We start from the raw sequence: 17,892 nt of genomic DNA, 5'->3' as shown, positions 1-17,892 counted from the left end.
GCAACAAACGAAATGAAAGAGTGGGCTGTATCAGAGTATAAAAAACTCACACATACAGAGGTCATGATACAGATTGGCTTTACAGCGAGTGTTGGCATAAAAGTGATTTGTCTTCCTCCACCTCCATAGCACTGTGTTTAAATATCTGCTCTTGCTCTGACAAAAGCACATTGTCAAACATTCCTCCTACATGTTTAAGTTTCAGGGTTGCTGCCTTTGTCCTGGAAACACCATCATATCAATAAACAGTGCAATATTAAAGATAAACAGTCTGTTGGAGTTGTTGTGGTAACCCATCCAGAATATACAGTGTGAGCTGCACTGAACCAGTGAAAGCGCTCTCTTAAGGGAATACCCTGTTGTTATGACAACATTCCTAAACACTCCCAATTCCACCGGGCTTGTCCGAGCAGGATGACATCAGCCACAGAAGCACATGCCAAGTGTCTCTCTGCAATATGCAAAACCCTCTTTTGAATCAATAGTGAAGCGTAAAGGGAACTTGGAAGCAAACAGTTTCCTGCTTCAACTTCGATCAATAAGGATTTAAACGTACATTATCGCATCATTTTCAAAACATGTAGTCAACGAGATTACAATCCCAGCATGTGAGAAACTTTTATCAAATTTGAATTTGTGTGTGGCTGCAGATAAGCGCACTTGTCACACAGCCTCTTCCAGGATTCTTTGGGAGGGGTTTTAGAGGGGCAACCACACACAAACCAAGAGCCATGTACGCAAAAGGCACAAGCTTCGGGTGTTGCGTGTGACTCATTCACTGGTTTCTCCATTATTCAGTCATCCATTTGACTTTACAGTCACATGCCCGCCCACACCCAGGTTGCCACCAGGCAGGCAAGGTTTGAAATCAATTATCAATAGGAGTGTAGGTTGGTGCCTTTCTAGTTGCTGGTGTAGCAATGAGTGGATGGCATTTTGTAGGAGTAGAGCATGCTTTGTTTAATAATAGGGCTGCACAATGAATTTCTTTGAAAATGTATTGTAATGTATGGACTAGTGCCATTCCCAAATCGCAGTAATATTTGGTCATTGAAAAATATCTGAATAAACTATTGGGCTCCTTGCCTACAAACGGTACACTTTGTACAACAAAAAAACGAATATAATTGTTTTTGTTATGGTATATGTTAATGTGAATAATGTTTAATAAAGTCATCATCCTCTCCAATATTGCAACTCATTTCACAGTCTCAAATTCAGTCAAATATAATTAGCCAAAGAAAAACCTCACATTCTAAAAGCTACAATAGAAAGACAATCAAACGTATGTATGCTAAAGAGCTGCTGACAACTGGGAGCAAATCAGCATAGACTGCAGCTATAGTAAAGACACTGTTGAGTACAGACACTGAGTCTTTCAGAGTTACAATGATAACACTTGTGCAACCAATATATGATAAATGTCTGTGCCAGTTCACAGTTTGGTACTACCGCGACTTAAACTCTGAACTACTTCTCTGTTTGTAATCCAACAATACAGTACGAGGGTGAGACTATAGACACAGCAGGACGAGGGCGGAGGAGTGAAAACAAAAACAAAAGCGAGAGAGAGAGCAACATAAAGACACGTTCAAGGTCAGAGATAGATGCCATCAGACTACCTACCTACACTCCCCTAGTACTTGCAGCTGTAACATTAGTAGTCTTGTACAAACCGGACTCAATGGAAACTACAAATCGAATGGAAAACACCATTAGGTCACATGGCAAAGCACACCGGCAGCATCGTAAGAGAAAAGCACACGGCACTTCAGGGAGAAACAACAAGAGGAACATGCAAGGAAGAAAAAGTATTGGAAAAATAAACATTTAAATATTTTTGAAACATGTCAAGGTCTCTTGGCTGCAATGAATAAGCAGTCAAAATAAATAAAATACGAGTTTAAGTCTTGAGCCAAGCAGTTTTTGGAAGTCTTTTGGGAGTTGAGCTATTTTATACTGAGCCAAATTGTATCATGTGTTGCCAGAAATGTGTCTCCACAGAAAACTGCAGCTCGGACGGTTGTGAAAATATCTTCACAAAGAGAAAGTTCTGAAGACGTGCAATATTAATACCCTCCTTACTTCATGGGCAAACTTGCATGTGGTGTTTAGAGAAAAGGGCCCAATGAAAACCGAGTACCAGACTTTTGAGTTTTAGAAGCAGATTGCTCAATTTAGATACCAAGTTGAAAGGAAGTTGCCGCCCTGAAAAGAGCGGATTATAAGACTACGAATCCTCCCAGACAATAACTACATGATCTACTTTCACGCATTAAAACTGTCCCACAGCGCCGGAGAAGCCCTGAACTCTCACCTTTTGACCAGTCCTTGATCTTCTTATCCTCCGTCCTCGTCACAATCTCCGTCTCTCTCTCTCTCTTCCATCCACTGTTCTTCCCTCTATGGGTATGTTCCCTGTGAACAGGTAAGAAATACCATGAATGACCGATCTAGGTATTTATTTGTTTATTTATAAAAACAGAGGCATTTGTCGTTTATGAAGCACAAAAACATTGATCACTTCAACTTGAATTCAGCTTGGAATTTCCCGGATTAGCGGATTTTTTTATTATTAAATCATATCGGATTAAACCAAAATATTAGTGCTGTCAAAATTATCGCGTTAACGGCGGTAATTAATTTTTTGAATTAATTGCGTTAAAATATTTAACGCATTTAACGCATGTGCAGAATGGCCCGCCCCATACGTGCCACCAGTGGCAGCGCCAGGGTATGGCTGGGGTAGGCTACACCCATACCAAGAAATGGCTTAGCCCCACCATGAAAAATGATGTTAAGGTAAGCAAAATAAAGTCTGCCAACTCGCGGAGTAAATTGCACAGACAGCAGTTAGTAAGACTGATTTCAGTAGCCACGGTTTTGAAAACTTTTGTCACGTAGTGATCGTCTCCTCAATAGAACATCTTTGATAACAGCGTGGTGTTGTTGCAGGAAGTCCCGACGGAGAATACTCTTGCTGTATTACAGGGCAGAGCCATATAATAGTAATAATATGGCTCTGGTACAGGGGTGCACATAACTGGTACGCAGGTTATGTGCGTAATCTGAAATGCGTACCGTCACTTGTGTCACAAAGCGCATTTGCGTACCGACGTACTTGTGAAGCTTTTCCAGAAGGCGGTTAGATCACCGGACGACAGAGTCGGTCTCTGTGTGCACAGACAGGGCTGCTGTTAACGTCGGTCTGTACAACGGAACTGTGCCAAAACTACGCCAACCGGCTGCGGAGGGAGACTCCCCCCTTCACTGGAGAACTGCGCTAAAACAGCTGATCACAACGTTCACACTCTGTGGTCACGAAGTACTCCACTAGCCCCCCCCCCCTGTCGACTTTCCTGAAGTACTCCCCCGTTGATAGAAATCAACACGTAATGAATTAAGACCCCACGGTTTCATGATTGATAGGTGTGTGGGTTGTCTTTCATTTTGACATGCAGACATTTTTTATAATAAACATAGATACTGTATGTTAAATTGATATATCCGCCTTCTTTCATTTATCTTTCCATTCCCACAACAATATACATAAATAAATGGCATATTTTGGACATAGTTCGAATGGTGATTAATCATGATTAATTAATTTTTAAGCTGTGATTAATCTGATTAAAAATTGTAATCGTTTGACAGCCCTACAAAATATATTTAACAACTAATCTAATAAAAACAAACATTGGTTAAATCCCTTAAATCATCTATTTATATTTCCAGTCTCTGGTGTTTCGACAAAGCTCTCCCTAACTCCCTATTCTCTTAATACTACCTGGTACTTTATTTTGGAATACCATTTGAACTCAGGTTCAAAGGGAGCTGAGCCAACACTAAGAGCAAACGTTAAAACACTGCTGACCACTGATGAGTCGATGAGCATGGTAACTTGCACACATTGATTGCACTTTTAAATAGAAAAGAAACGTCAAAAGCATTGCATTTTACTACAAACTTGGCCATACACTTCCTGTTTGGTTGCCAATGTGACACAATTTCAAGCAGCGTCACGACAGCCAATAGAATAGGGGGAAAAGGAATAGGAATAGTGAGCCGTATCATGCAGAGAAAAGAGCATGTTTGTTGCATCACTTTTTGCTGATATAAGGCCTGGTGACAAAACACCAAGCCTCAATATATAAAATATTGTACTTTACTTTTGGCTCCCATAAAAAATTACCTCCATTTAGTGTGGTATTAGTTTGCTATCAGACTGTGGCTTCTCCCTCGGCGGGTGTAAAGTGTATCTGCACCAGTCGCAGCGGGTGTGCCATTTAGCCTGCAGGAGAAAGCTGCAGGCTAATCCGATAATGGGATTACAGCACCACACTTACCTAAACTATAAACAGAGAGATGTACGGAGACGCTGAACCGGCTCACACAGACACCACGGCTGCACCATTAAATATGTAGTCATCTAGTTCAGTTATATAATTGCACAGTGGCTCATATTCAATATTGAAACAGTGTTGCTATAGCAGCCAACAACAAGATCTTGATATATGATTCTGCTTTAAAAATGAAAGGTTTAAATGTTCCAAGTATTATCTTCAATAGCAAAGATGTTTCCTATCCTTTTAAAAAGGGAAATGTGAAAATGGCAGGCATCCCCTGTAGAATGCATCAACTCATTACCATCAGTTAAATCTAATGGCAAATGTATCATAAAGCCAGGGGAAAAACGATTGGAAATCACTTAACAGGACACTTACAGTCAGTGATGTGGATCTAAATGCATAATCCTAGGAAAAAATCCATACATCTTACAAACAGCACAGCTGAGCGCAGCCGTGATCAGAGCTGATGCTAAAGCCATGTGTAACCAAAAGACCGTGAACGTAGGGGTGGGCGATATGACGATATATATCGTCGTGACGATATTAGGTCTCCACGATATGCTTTTTCAGAGATATCGTATCTATCGTGATAAAAAAAAAAAAAAAAAAAAAAAAAAAATTGGAGGGAAAACTATTAAAAAAATAAACCTTTCCCTTCAGTTATGCTAAAGTATTTTATTGCACTTCAAGTCTAAAGTTTACATTTTAATTGTTTGGCACTGACTTTTCCTCATTGATGTTTTATGTTTTACCCTCCTTTTCATGTTTATTGATGTTCACTGCTAGTGCTACCTCAGAAAGTTCATTTTTATACTGAGAAACTGTGCCTGAAGCCATATCAAAATGTTGAATTGTTCACTCAGGGATTCATTTCAGAAATGAAACCAGCTTGAAATGCTATTTTGATCTGTTACTCCTTTTTGTTTTAGTTTCTGTTACCTTGTAGGTGCTTGTACTGTTAAAGGAATGGTCCACTCATTAGATAATTAATCAAAATGTCAGTATTTAGTGAAACATTATGTTTAAACCATACCCTGAAGAAATCAGCGATATTCCCCGGTAAATAATGATTTTATAGCTCTTTTTTATCAAAACCTGTATATTCCGTCTGGCCGCCGCCATTTTTGCCATTTTCAGTAGTCACGTGATGGTCGTGACGTCATCCATGCGTTCACTTTGTCAACACACGGAAACATGGCGGAGTATTTGAGTTCGGACTCGTCAGCAGAGGAAGAAGTTTTGACCAATGTGAAGAGATTGGATGGGGGAATTCAGCCATACATATCAGTATGACAATACGACACCCTCTGTCCTTAGACCCTCACATCGTACAAGGAAAAACTTCCGAAGAAAACCCACAGTTTAAAGGGAACATGGGAGAAACCTCAGGGAGAGCAACAGAGGAGGGATCCCTCTCCCAGGACGGACAGACGTGCAATAGATGCCGTGTGTAAATTGAAAAGATAATACATTTGCAACATAGGTAGTCCAAATGTTTGGAAATGCATGTGTGTATAATAGGAAGATGATATAAGATACTATATGTATGCATGTAGTACCACCCTTGCTAGTGATTCCCTCTCTAGTTTAGCATACTCAGCTTCGTTGTCCCTGGCCATAGAATCACGATTTTTATGGGGCCGGAAAAACTGGGGGAAAATACACACTAGCCGGTACTACGCTATATGGAAAGGCCACCAAAAACTGTCCTGGCCTGGACGCTAAAGGACGTTAAAACGGGGCTAGCCGCTGCAATGGAAATGCGCTATAACATACCTTATTCTTACTCCGAGCACTACTTCTGCTCCTCCGTCGCTTCACACTTGCAGAGGGCGATTTCTCAACTGGCCGAACTGGTGTCCTGGTCGGTGATGACACCAGAAAGACCGATGGTACTGCATCTCCCTTAAGTAATGGTTGTTCCATAAATCCCATGTTATGTTTTATCATACTCTCAGAGTAGTCGTCCGGAAATTTGAAATGTTCGCTGCATACATGAGCCTGTGAATCTTTCGGTTCGGGCCGGCCACATTTCGCTAGCCACTGCCTCCGAATGTACTTCTTACGCTTACCTTTTGGCAACAGATGGAACCGAGCATTCCGTGGATTGTGGCAATATTTCGCGATACTGTGAGGCATATTTGAAGAGAGAAACTACAGTAAATAACATGGAGATCAACGTGTCTTCGAAAACCAAACGCATGGTTTACGTCACGTCCGGAAAATGGCGGCGCCCACAGTGTTGATGTTATTTCGGTATATAATCAGTTTAAAATCACTGATAATGTCATCAAATAAAAAAAAAAAAAAAAAGACTGGCAGAGACTGGTCTGTTTTATCGGATGATAATTATTTAAAAATGAGTGTCATGAGCATACCATTCCTTTAAGTAACTTGAAAAATAACCATAATAACCGACATGAAAAAATATCGTAATATATATCGTCTATCGTGATACTGCTTGAAAAATATCTTAATATATTTTTCAATATCGCCCACCCCTACGTGAATGTGTTTACTACATGATGGAGGTTTGCCTAGTGTTTGGGAACCAGTTGGGGACACTGATAAGCTGAGGACTAAGGTGTCTGAAAAAGAAAAAGGGTATGCGGTTGCTGTCAAAGGCGCATAAGTCAAATAAAAAGAAACAACTACACATCGGGGCTTACAATTCCCAAAGCTAATAAGCGGAAGAATGAGTCCTAAAACCAGGAGACCAGCCTTTCCATTTCCATCGTCTCATACTGAACATTTTGTACGCGTTTTTGCTTGGATTCCTGAAATAAGAAATCATTTGTAATTGTAAAAAGGGAGGTTGTTGACAAGTGACTAAATGACACAGCTAAATGTCATCACCTGAGAATATTTGCCCCCTTTAGCTTAGCGTGGTGACTGGACTGTAATGTAGTTAGTTTATAGCCTAGTGTCAGCTTTTTACTCCTGGCGATTGCAGTTATGCTTCAAAAATCATATAAATGGTGTCAATATGTGGAGATTATCCTGCTGAACAAAACCTGAGAGTAACATAAACAAGTGTTTGTCAAAGATCTTATTTTTTGCTATATTCCAAAATCCCATTGGGAGTCCTTAGCCGCATTCACAATGAGTACTTTTCACTTAGTTCCATAGGGGAACTAAGTGCTGGGAACTAAGTACTGCAAAGTACTTCGTGTGAACGCGGCTCTTGCGGTGCAAACTTCAGAGTCCGCCTTACAGCATCTCTGGACCACTCGATCTGGTCAACAAGTTAATTTACCAGTCTGCCTCATTCGTTATGATCCAACTATAGATGCAAATCCAGTTGCATCCTTACTTTTCCCACCACCCTCCCCCCTCAGTTCCCACACTTCCACCCCCCACCCCCTCTCTCCTTTCTCTAACCATCAAGTGCTCCAGCAGATGGTTCTGGTTCAACAACAACAGCAGAGCATGGTGGGGGCCCTCCTGGAGTGCACACATACACACTCTACGAAAGCATCTGTTTATGAATGGTCCGACAATTGCCCATCCCCCGACAGCTACAGCTGACTGAGGTGGGGGGGGGGGCACCAAGAGTCACCGAAAAGCAAAAGAAGGGATAAAGAAGATCAAGGCAGTGAGAACAGGGGGAGGGAAAGAAAGAGAGAGAAGAGGTAATTGCGTGTTTGATGTTTGTTTTTTTCTTCTATTGACAGGTGGTACAAGAAACAAAAACAAAAAGAAGAATGCCCAAGGGCTTATCCAACATCTAACAGTAATTGCATATTAGCCAATAAAAGCAGAATTATATAACCAAATACTTTTTTATGTAAGCGTTTTAGGTCATCTAAAAGGAAGAGGAATATAAAACTCAGTTGTTTAACCTGACCTCGGTCACCTGAGATATGATAAAGGGGGTCAGTGTGCGAAAAAGTACACGTCCCACCGTCCGGGACGTGTTATTTACAATATCGGACAAGTAGATCCTTCAATTGACTGAAATTATTGATACATTCAGTTTACAAAAGGCAGAACTCATTCGCAAATTGTACGTGCCCGCCATTGTTCGTTTAGAAATGTTAGTTTCGGTTCTGCTTGTCGATTCCTAAGGAAATGCATCTCGCCGCTTTCTGTACAGTTAGACGGGGGCGGGGCGGAGCGGGGTGGGAACAAATAACAATTGTCCGGTACCGGGATTAATAAGAGTTGTGAGGACAGGAGGCGAGGCCGAGCCCCGCGGACCGCAGCTCTCTCTCTCTATGCTCCGTATCAGCTGATCGCTGCGCGGTGCAGCTCAGCGTCTTTCTCTCTCTTTCTACACTCTTTCTGCCCGTTTAACAGCCTAATCTTTGTCAAACTTTCTTATGTTCTTTCTCTAACACATAATGAAGGTTATTAAGCGTTTTAACTCCTATGTTGTTAATATTGCCCGCCATTTCCTTTATGAAGTAGCCTCCCTGTCTGTGTCCTCGCCCTGTCCTCACATTCCCGGACCCCCAGACTCGGAGGAGCACAGGGATGTCAGTATTGTTTATGAAGCAGGGTATAGAAAGTACATTATTGAAATGAAAATACTATTTATTTACTTTTACAAACAGTGAGCAGCTGCAGCATGTGTATTGCAGGCAGGGCCGCCCCTGGCCAACTTGGGGCCCCAAGTGACATTGTGAGATGAGGCCCCCCCCCAACCGACAGGAGTTAACTTTTTTTTTTTCTTCGAAACAAAGTAGGCTAATATAATAATATAAATATAATTCCTGTTTATTATTATTATTATCAACACTTTTTTATGCAGTGAGGTAAATGGTTGTGCATGTATGTCGTTCAGTATGCGTTTACAGGTGAATACGTCTGCATTTCCTGCCAAATACTATTCTCAAAAAGATTAAAATATAATTAATGCAAATAAACAACTTCTATTAATAATAGCGGCCCTGATTGCAGGACATGTGTAAGCGTGCAAGCGTCTTTGAGTTGTAGAAAAGCGCTAGGCCTCTAGGCTATACATCTAATGTGTCATTATTATTATTATTATTATATGTCCTATGTGTTGGACATGTGTGGTTGGACTCTGTCTCACAGGCAGGTTGCAGTGTAACATCAGAGGAGACTGGGCCAACTGTACATTCTCAAACTGCACCACTTAGAACTAACTAAACAATGCAGAGATTATTTTTATATAATTGTATTCAATAACCGAAAGAAATTAAACAGTATGAAGTGATTTGTAAATAGGAATACAGATTTTACTTAATGTTTTCATAAATATATTTTTCTCCCAGTTTGTCATGGGACTTATTTTTACCCTCTCAAAGAACCGGAATCGAGAAACAAAAATAACCGGAATCGAAAAGCAGAACCGGAATCGTTAAAATCCAAACGATACCCAACCCTATGTGTGATGCATTAAAAGCTTACCGCTCACTTACGTTAGCGGTGTCGTAAAAACCGTGGGAAAATGTAAAATACGATGGCGAAGAAGAAGATTCCAGTGGCCCCACATTTTTGTCCATTCTGGACAAGTGAAAAATGTATTCGGACAAGTAAATTGCCAAACTCACTTGTCCATGGACAAGTACTCTGTAAAAACTTTTTCTCACACTGGGGGTAACCATGTGTTTTCTGTTGTTAAACTTTTATATTTGCTAATGAAAAACGACAGTAAATCTCGCCTGTAATGCAACTTCCTTCCCTGTTTAACTGAATGGCCAGGTCCTTCCTTCCTACAGCAGCCAGACTGTATAAAATATGCACGTCTACTCATTGTACTGTACTTTTGCTGTTGTAATGCCGTATTTGTCCTCGTGGCTGGACAAATAAAGGATTTCTGATTCTGAAATAGTTAGACAAACATTATTCAGTCAGTTTCAGCATCAAAACTGCGGGAAAATGTAAATGTCAATGTTTAACTTTTTTATTTAACATTATAATTGATTAAGATGCATTTTATAAAAACAAAAATATGTGTTAGTAGCTGCCTTGAATGGTACTGTACTGTTGACCAATAGACAAAATTAATCCATCTTTAAAAAGGTAACTTTTATTGTGTTGACCTAATTTAACATGGAATACGGCAGCCATTTTTAACACTACGTACAAAATCACCAGACTGATGATAAGGTTGCTTTCCAAAAATATCATATCTCTAAATATGGTCTTTGTTGTGTTTAAAGTAGGGCTGCTCGATTACGGCAAAAATCATAAACTCGATTATTTTTGGCCAATATCACGATTATTAAAAATACTTTACTTTGAAAACATTCATTTATTGAAAATAAAATGTGAACAGTATGTTAACAGTTGATTACACAGAACTTTAAGTATAATTCAACTGAAAAACCAATAAAAAGATAATCGTTTTATTTCGATGTTTTCATAATCGTTGCAAGCCAAAATCGTAATTGCGATTAAAAAATAGGATTAATTGAGCAGCCCTAATTTACAGTAGATAAAACAACAACGTGGAGACCTGATTCCACCATTAAGAAACTACTTTTGGGTTTTCTATCTAAAGCAGAGAGGCAGACTGAGAGGGATAAAAAGCAGCAGACGGATGAAAGGTCAGGGAAAATAGTTTAAATAGAGCATTTCTCTCTTTGTCGATTAGCTTTAGAGTGTCGGCTACATTCAGTAAAAGCTACTTCTTTCCAATGTCTTATGAGATTCAGTGTAGCACAGATTTTGATGCCACCCACTTGCCTCTCCTGTGAACATTTTTTCCCAAGGGCCGTCAGATAAAGCTGAAAGACTAAAAAAATAAATAAAACTATATTTGGGTTTGTGAAGAGGTAGAGATCAACAATCTGAGGCTTTATACTCCTGCATGCTGAGACCCTGTGGGAGTGTTTTGAACTCCCTGAAGTGAGTCATGCAAGAGACGGTGTATTGATTGCATTCGTAGCCTTTTGGAGGCAGTCGTTTTCAGACACCCCAGACATAAACACACACAGATTGACATGTGCATCCACAAAAACACTCACTGGAGTTCGTCTGTTCCGGCAAAACAAAAGCCAGAGGGTAGACGCGTGGCTAATTTACATTTATATCACCACATCATTAGCATTCATTTGAATGAGAATGTTCTCACGGAGGCTGAACTCCAGAGGCTCGGTTCAGGAAAACCATCAGTCAATTAGTGAATGACAATAAGTCTCTCACATCTTAAACAGCACAACAGCGAGGGCTTTGCAGGGCTCACGTTGCAAGATGTGACATGTCCAGCCTGGCTGCATTCATACTCACAAATCATGGTAACTCCAGAAAGGAAAATGATATTACTGGCTTTTAACTTGGCTGCTAGCAAAGGACGGTTAGGCAAGGCAAGTTGTGAAAAGAATACATATAAGAAAATAAAACTTCAATTGAAAATTGTATAAAAAGAATTTTAGAAATGTAAGCAGTAGGGATGTCCCGATCACTTTTTTTTGCTCCCGATCCGATTTCCGATCATTTGATTTTGACAATCTGCCGATACCGATTTTTCCCGATCCGATCTTTATGCAATGCATTAAGAGAAAAAAAAGGTAACAGATAACGGCTGGTCATCCAACGCGATGAATTCAGCTATCTTGGCTGTTATTGTGTTGGCCTTTTCACTGTTCTGGGGCAGTTTCTCTTTCCTTTTAAAAGTCTCTGAAAGTGTCGGTTGTTTCAGCGCCGTTACCTGAGTGGCCGCTGTGTACTCGCTGTGTTGTTGTTGGTGTTTGTTTCTCAGGTGGCGTATTATATTGGTCGTGTTGAACGTAGCTCTGTTCTTTCCACCACGCGGAACCTCTGCCTTGCAAACATTGCATCTGACTGTTACACTGCCTACGCTTTCAATTTTATAATACTTCCAAACTCCTGACATTTTCTCTGTCCCGACTCCTGAGTCACCAGCTGAACGTAGCCTCTCGTTAGCTTACTGCTACTATTAGACACTGCGCCCACTCTGTTGCCAGAATTCAGAGAAATAAGCAACCAGGTCTATGAAAACAAGCCCAAAAGAAGCAACACATACATGATGTTGTGTAATTTTAAACCAAAACTAAGTCCTCAGGATGCCTTTAAGATGTGAACATGGTCATATTTGTTTTGTAACATTAAATAAAAAAATAAAAAATTATAATAAAAAAAAACAAATCCCGATCCCCGATTTTTTTCTTTCTCCCGATCCCCGATTTTTTGAAAATCACGTGATCGGCTCCGATCCCCGATCACGTGATCGGGACATCTCTAGTAAGCAGGCAGTTTATAATGGAGGAAAATATAAAGTTAATTTTAAAGTAGGTGACTGCATAAAGTGTATATACTATAATAACAAACTGTTCAGAATATTTTAGACCTTAAAGGTGGGGTAGGTAAGTTTGAGAAACCGGCACGAGATACACTTTTTGTTATATTCCATGGAATGCTCTTAACATCCCGATAGCAATGAATATCTTAAGTGCTTTGACAAAAAATCCATTAAAAAAAATGTCATCTGTGGAAGCCGTAGTACTGTAAAAAGTACGACCAATCATCTGAGCCGGCCCGGCTAAAGTAACTGGATGGCCTACCTGCCTGTCAGCCTTCTATCTGTGCACAAACTTATCTCGTGCCCTCATTGGTCATGTGCGCGTTCGTGTGTGTTGGAGGAGGGGCTCTGTAAGGAAGTGGCAGATTTTCTCCAGTTGTGTATTTTCCAATTCTAGCTGGTTTCTCCTAAAATACCGACCCCACCTTTAAATACAAAATTATAAAATTTTAATTTAAGTCAAGTTATGTTTATATAAATATATTAACAGTCTTATTAAAACTTCTTACTTAAAAAAAAGAATTTGTATTCTCTTATTTTATTCTTAAATGGTGTGACCGTCTTGAACGCAATTTGCCCCTGAATAAATAAAGTTGGCTGTTCCTGAATCTGATAGATTCAATCCCCAAAGCCAAACCCACCATTTACCATCATCATCAGTAAAAAATCTTGTCTGAGCCTGCAAAAGTCAACAGTTACAAGCACTCCTGTTCTTCCGCCTGTTACTGTCTCATGACCCTCTGCAGGTGTGGCTTTACTGATCCGAGGGGCAAAGGTCAACTACCTGATCTTCAACCAAAGTAGCAATGTTGCAACGCCTCAGGAATCTATAGCACTGCAGTATTAAATTCCAAACACGACCATCTCAAGTCGGCTATTTCAGCAGAAAGTCATTTTATACATTGCTGTAGCTTTCAGCGTGACATAAACCAGTTGTGATATTTATAGACAAGAATGAAAACATGGTGAGCAGGCGGTAATTTGGAGAGCCAAAGTGAAAAGTGAAGCCTCGCAGCACATCGCTCTCAAACTAGAAAGGAAATAACAGTGGTCTCAAACAAATTACATAACTTTGTCATTGTTATGATTACTAATTGACCTCAAGCAATAAACTGGATCTGCGAGTATCTGTGAGCAAGCGAGATGGTGAGTCTGTGTCACGAAACTGACTCACAGATGAGCTTTGCTTATGTATACCTTTAGGGCTTCTGAATACGTCAAACAGTTATTCAGTTTTTGCCACGAGGTATGTAATCCCCACTGCTGCAACAAATGCTACTTTAAGATACTGTGGTTTGCTTTTATAAAGCATCCAGCTAATTATATTTGTAAACTTTGGAACAGGACGACTTTCAAACATGAAAGTGAAACCACTTTCCAAAAGCTACAAATTGAAACTGCAGCCGGTTATTTATGGAACAAAACTGAGTTTCTGTTGAGATTTGGGGTGTATAATAAACCGCTATTGTAAAAAGTGTTTGATTGCGGGAAACTCAGAAATGTTAGAGTGGAAAGTGATTTTGTTTTATAAATGATTTATTAAACGTTAAATAATGTACCACTGTCTGTCAGAAAATGCAATAGAACTGCATATTAAACTTGAATTGTGAACAAAAACCACATCCGAAAAAATGAGCCTACTAAAAAACCTTACAATGCAATTCCAACACCTTGAACCACAACAAATACATTGCAGATGACGTACCAGGAACTGGACTAAACCAACATTAAAAACAAAACCGTTTACATTGAACCTTTCTCCTTTGGACAACATCCTGAATGCAGGCAACAACATACACTTTGGAGAGGTAAAGAAGGTGAGTTGTTGCACTTGCTCTTAGGTACACAAATGTAAAAACTCTATAGAATATAAACAGATTCAGGATCTAAAAACAGATTAGACGCAGCCCCTGAAGCGGGTTGCTGAACTAGTTGTGGTCCAGGCTCTATTGTGTGCCTGCAACTGTATGGACACAATGAGCTGCACAAACACCTCTCCGCACACAAAACATCAGGACTCCGGCTTCTCATTTAGCAATTTTAAAACAGCAAAGCTTACTCAGCACAATGCGGCCTAGACCAACCTAGACCCTCCAATTCAATTCAAACGGAACTGCATGTGCTTGCATAAGCTGCCCATCCCCTGTCCCCCACACACACACACACACACACACACACACACACACACACACACACACACACACACACACACACACACACACACACACACACACACACACACACACACACACACACCCACACCCACCCACACACACACACACACACACACACACACACACACACACACACACACACACACACACACACACACACACACACACACACCACACCACACACACACACACACACACACACACACACACACACACACACACACACACACACACACACACACACACACACACAAACACAAACACCCACACACACACACACACACACACACACACACACACACACACACACACACACACACACACACACACACACACACACACACACACACACACACACACACACACACACACACACCTTTAGTATCCCAACACACAGAGAGCATGCTATCATATAATGCAAAGCTGCTCCAAAAGGTGATATAAATAAATGAACATCAATGTGAAGATTGACACTCACCTGTAACGATGCTTTAGCTTCTTTGGTGGCAACAGCTTTCAATTCCGAATCTCTGAAAGACAAAGATTTGAAGGTTAATCTTTCAGCTATGAATCAAGATTTACCTGAACACACACACACACTTTAACAAATAAAAGATAGTTTGCATGTGGGCACCTCACACTTGTATTGGTGTACTGTGATTAAACAACACGTTGTAAAAAAATAAAAACTACTACATATCATTGTAGGCGTTTACCCAAACAGATGCTAAACCTGGCATAGTAAACTGGACTATTAAAATGTCACAGATTAATTATTGATGGGGCACCAGTCAAAAGGCATGCACCTCACACACAAAGTATATGGAAGGACAAGTATACACAAACAGAGACCCGTCAGTATCAACTTGTTGATGTGGAAATGCAGACTGAACTGCATAACAGAGTAATGCACAACCAAAGTCCCCTTTAGCTCAGGCTCCACAAGGTGAATATTGTGTGTGTAGGTATTTCAGTGGTGAAATGTAACAACGTACATTTATGCAAATACTGTACTTAAGTAAAAAAATGTATGCACTTGTACTTTGAGTGTTTTTACATTATGCTGCTTTTTACTTCACTACATTTTCTAGGCAAATGTTGTACCTGTTACGCCACTACATTTATTTTACATATTTACTAGGTTATCGATAAAAACAAAAAATCAATACATTATTGTTATTATAGGTTAAGCTACCCAGTAGCGTATAAAGTAATTCAAATAGAACAATATAATGTAAATGATATGGTGCTTGAAATGGCCATTTTGCATAACGCATACTTTTACTTTAAAGTATTTTTATGCTAATACTTTTACTTCAGTACAATTTTGAATGCAGGACTTTTACTTGTACCCGAGCCTTTTCACACTGCAGCATTGCTACTTTTACTTCATAATCTGAGTACTTCTTCGACCTCTGATGAAAATTACAGATAAAGTGAGTGTTTGTGGGTCAGAGTTAGCAGCTCGGGTGCTGATCGGCCATTATCTCAGCTGTTGCCTGATTTGCAGCTTAACCAACATGGCTTCTCTCGAGCTGGTGTTTTTCCAGCGCAGCCAAGACCAACAATGCATCAACATGGCATCTAATTACAGTCGATGCAATTAAATTATTAAGTGCTTTAGTTGTTTTTGCAACGTCGTCAAGCTGGTGTAAAAAGTTAGGTGACTGCAAAACTAGCAGAGCGGAGGTCTGGTGTTGACTAACCAGCTGCTCTGTGTTTCTGCCGATAGAGGGTGTTAAACACGAAACACAACTCTGCAGCTTTACAATTGTATCATAAATTGTATTTAATGTTATCATTTACCGCCAACTGTTAAATGTATTGTGATATTTGAGTGACGGTGCCTCGTATGCAAGTCACCAAACAGCGGTTAAATCCGTCACTTTCACCAACGGGCAACCTGCGTCGTCAAATTAGCATGACTGCTAATGCTAGCTACAAGAGCTAACGTTACGAAGCGGCTAGTTAACGTACCCTTTCCCCCCCAATGTAGCGCAATTATGATATTCTAATAAACGCAATGTTACATTAAATCCATAAACAATATTAGGTTACTTATGAACCCATTTGTAGACACGTTAGTGTCGAACGAAATACATATGTTCTCTCTTTGACAGATATGTGCGCACAACCGGCGAGCTAAGGTTAACCAACGTTCGTACTAGTTAGCGTTAGCATGAAGCTAACCTGCCCACAAATACAACGGTCTGTTTGTCCCAGACGACAGGCAAACAAACACTTATCCTGGCGTATCAGCGGATGTGCCTACCATTTAAGTTTCCAAGCTGCAATGCAACCCGAACAGGAGGCCAGCTATGCTAACTGCACAGGAGGCTAGCTACGTAGCTTAGCCCAGTCATGGCTAACCAAACAACAGCGGCAGATCAACCACCAGTCCCCGGTCTCCCTGCTCAGGGCACTCTGCGTACATTTGCTCGCCACAAAGAAAAATGAGGTCGTCTGGTCAAGAAAACACCGTCAAAAGAACCTTACCTCATTGAAGTATAAAGTGCAACCGAGTGGAAAGGAAAGCCGGCTGTAAGGCTAAAAGAATTTCAACGCTTTTTGCAGCATCTACGAGGGTAGGTATTCGTCCTGCATGATCGCCATTTTCTTAACTCGCTGCTGGCTAACCTTCTTTCGATTGAGCTCTGCTTTCCCCTCCTCTCTCTCTTCTCTCTCTCTCTGACTGATTCTGGAGGGGGGAGCAGGAAACACACTCACCACTTCCTCTGACTGAGAAAACCAAACACAGCAGAAGGTAGGTAAATGGTATCGACAGAAGAGTAAAAGTGTGTAAAGCCAAGCATGTCAGCAATGTTTAAGGTAAGCAGTTAAGTCCCTTCGAATTGATTAACCAATTATAAATGTTATCATATATGCATCACACCTAAAACCATAAACACTTAAACGTATTTTATTTATGTTATTATTTTCAATTTAACATTGAAGTATTCCAACAGATTTTTTTTTAAACAAGGGATAAGCTATGTGAACAAAATATGATAACCATAAATCATCTTCCATTAGGCTTATACAGGATAGGTATCTGACTGGCACATTTTAGATATACTCTTCCAAGGCCATAGTCAGAGCTTTTTATAAAAGTAGGGCCCTAAAACCCTCATATCAA

At 40.2% G+C, this 17,892-nt stretch overlaps 1 protein-coding gene across 3 annotated transcripts in view; it reads right to left on the bottom strand.

Annotated features, from left to right (window-relative positions):
* The window catches only part of LOC117451203 (trinucleotide repeat-containing gene 6A protein-like), a 49,258-nt gene extending 31,770 nt beyond the window's left edge, over positions 1-17,488 (bottom strand). For 2 of the 3 annotated variants that reach the window (XM_034089374.2, XM_034089378.2), the window contains exons 1-3: positions 17,253-17,488; positions 15,235-15,286; positions 2,318-2,418 (exon numbers count right to left, since the gene is read on the bottom strand). The gene's annotated coding sequence lies outside the window, so the exon portion shown is untranslated. The remainder of the gene's footprint in view (positions 1-2,317; positions 2,419-15,234; positions 15,287-17,252) is intronic. The other variant, XM_034089375.2, reaches the window with a different exon arrangement.
* Positions 17,489-17,892: the final 404 nt, after the last annotated feature.

Source organism: Pseudochaenichthys georgianus, chromosome 8, assembly GCF_902827115.2.
Source record: "Pseudochaenichthys georgianus chromosome 8, fPseGeo1.2, whole genome shotgun sequence".
Classification (NCBI taxonomy): Eukaryota; Metazoa; Chordata; class Actinopteri; order Perciformes; family Channichthyidae; genus Pseudochaenichthys; species Pseudochaenichthys georgianus.
The sequence above is the reverse complement of the archived record's forward strand: the minus strand, read 5'-3'. Positions and strand labels throughout refer to the sequence as shown.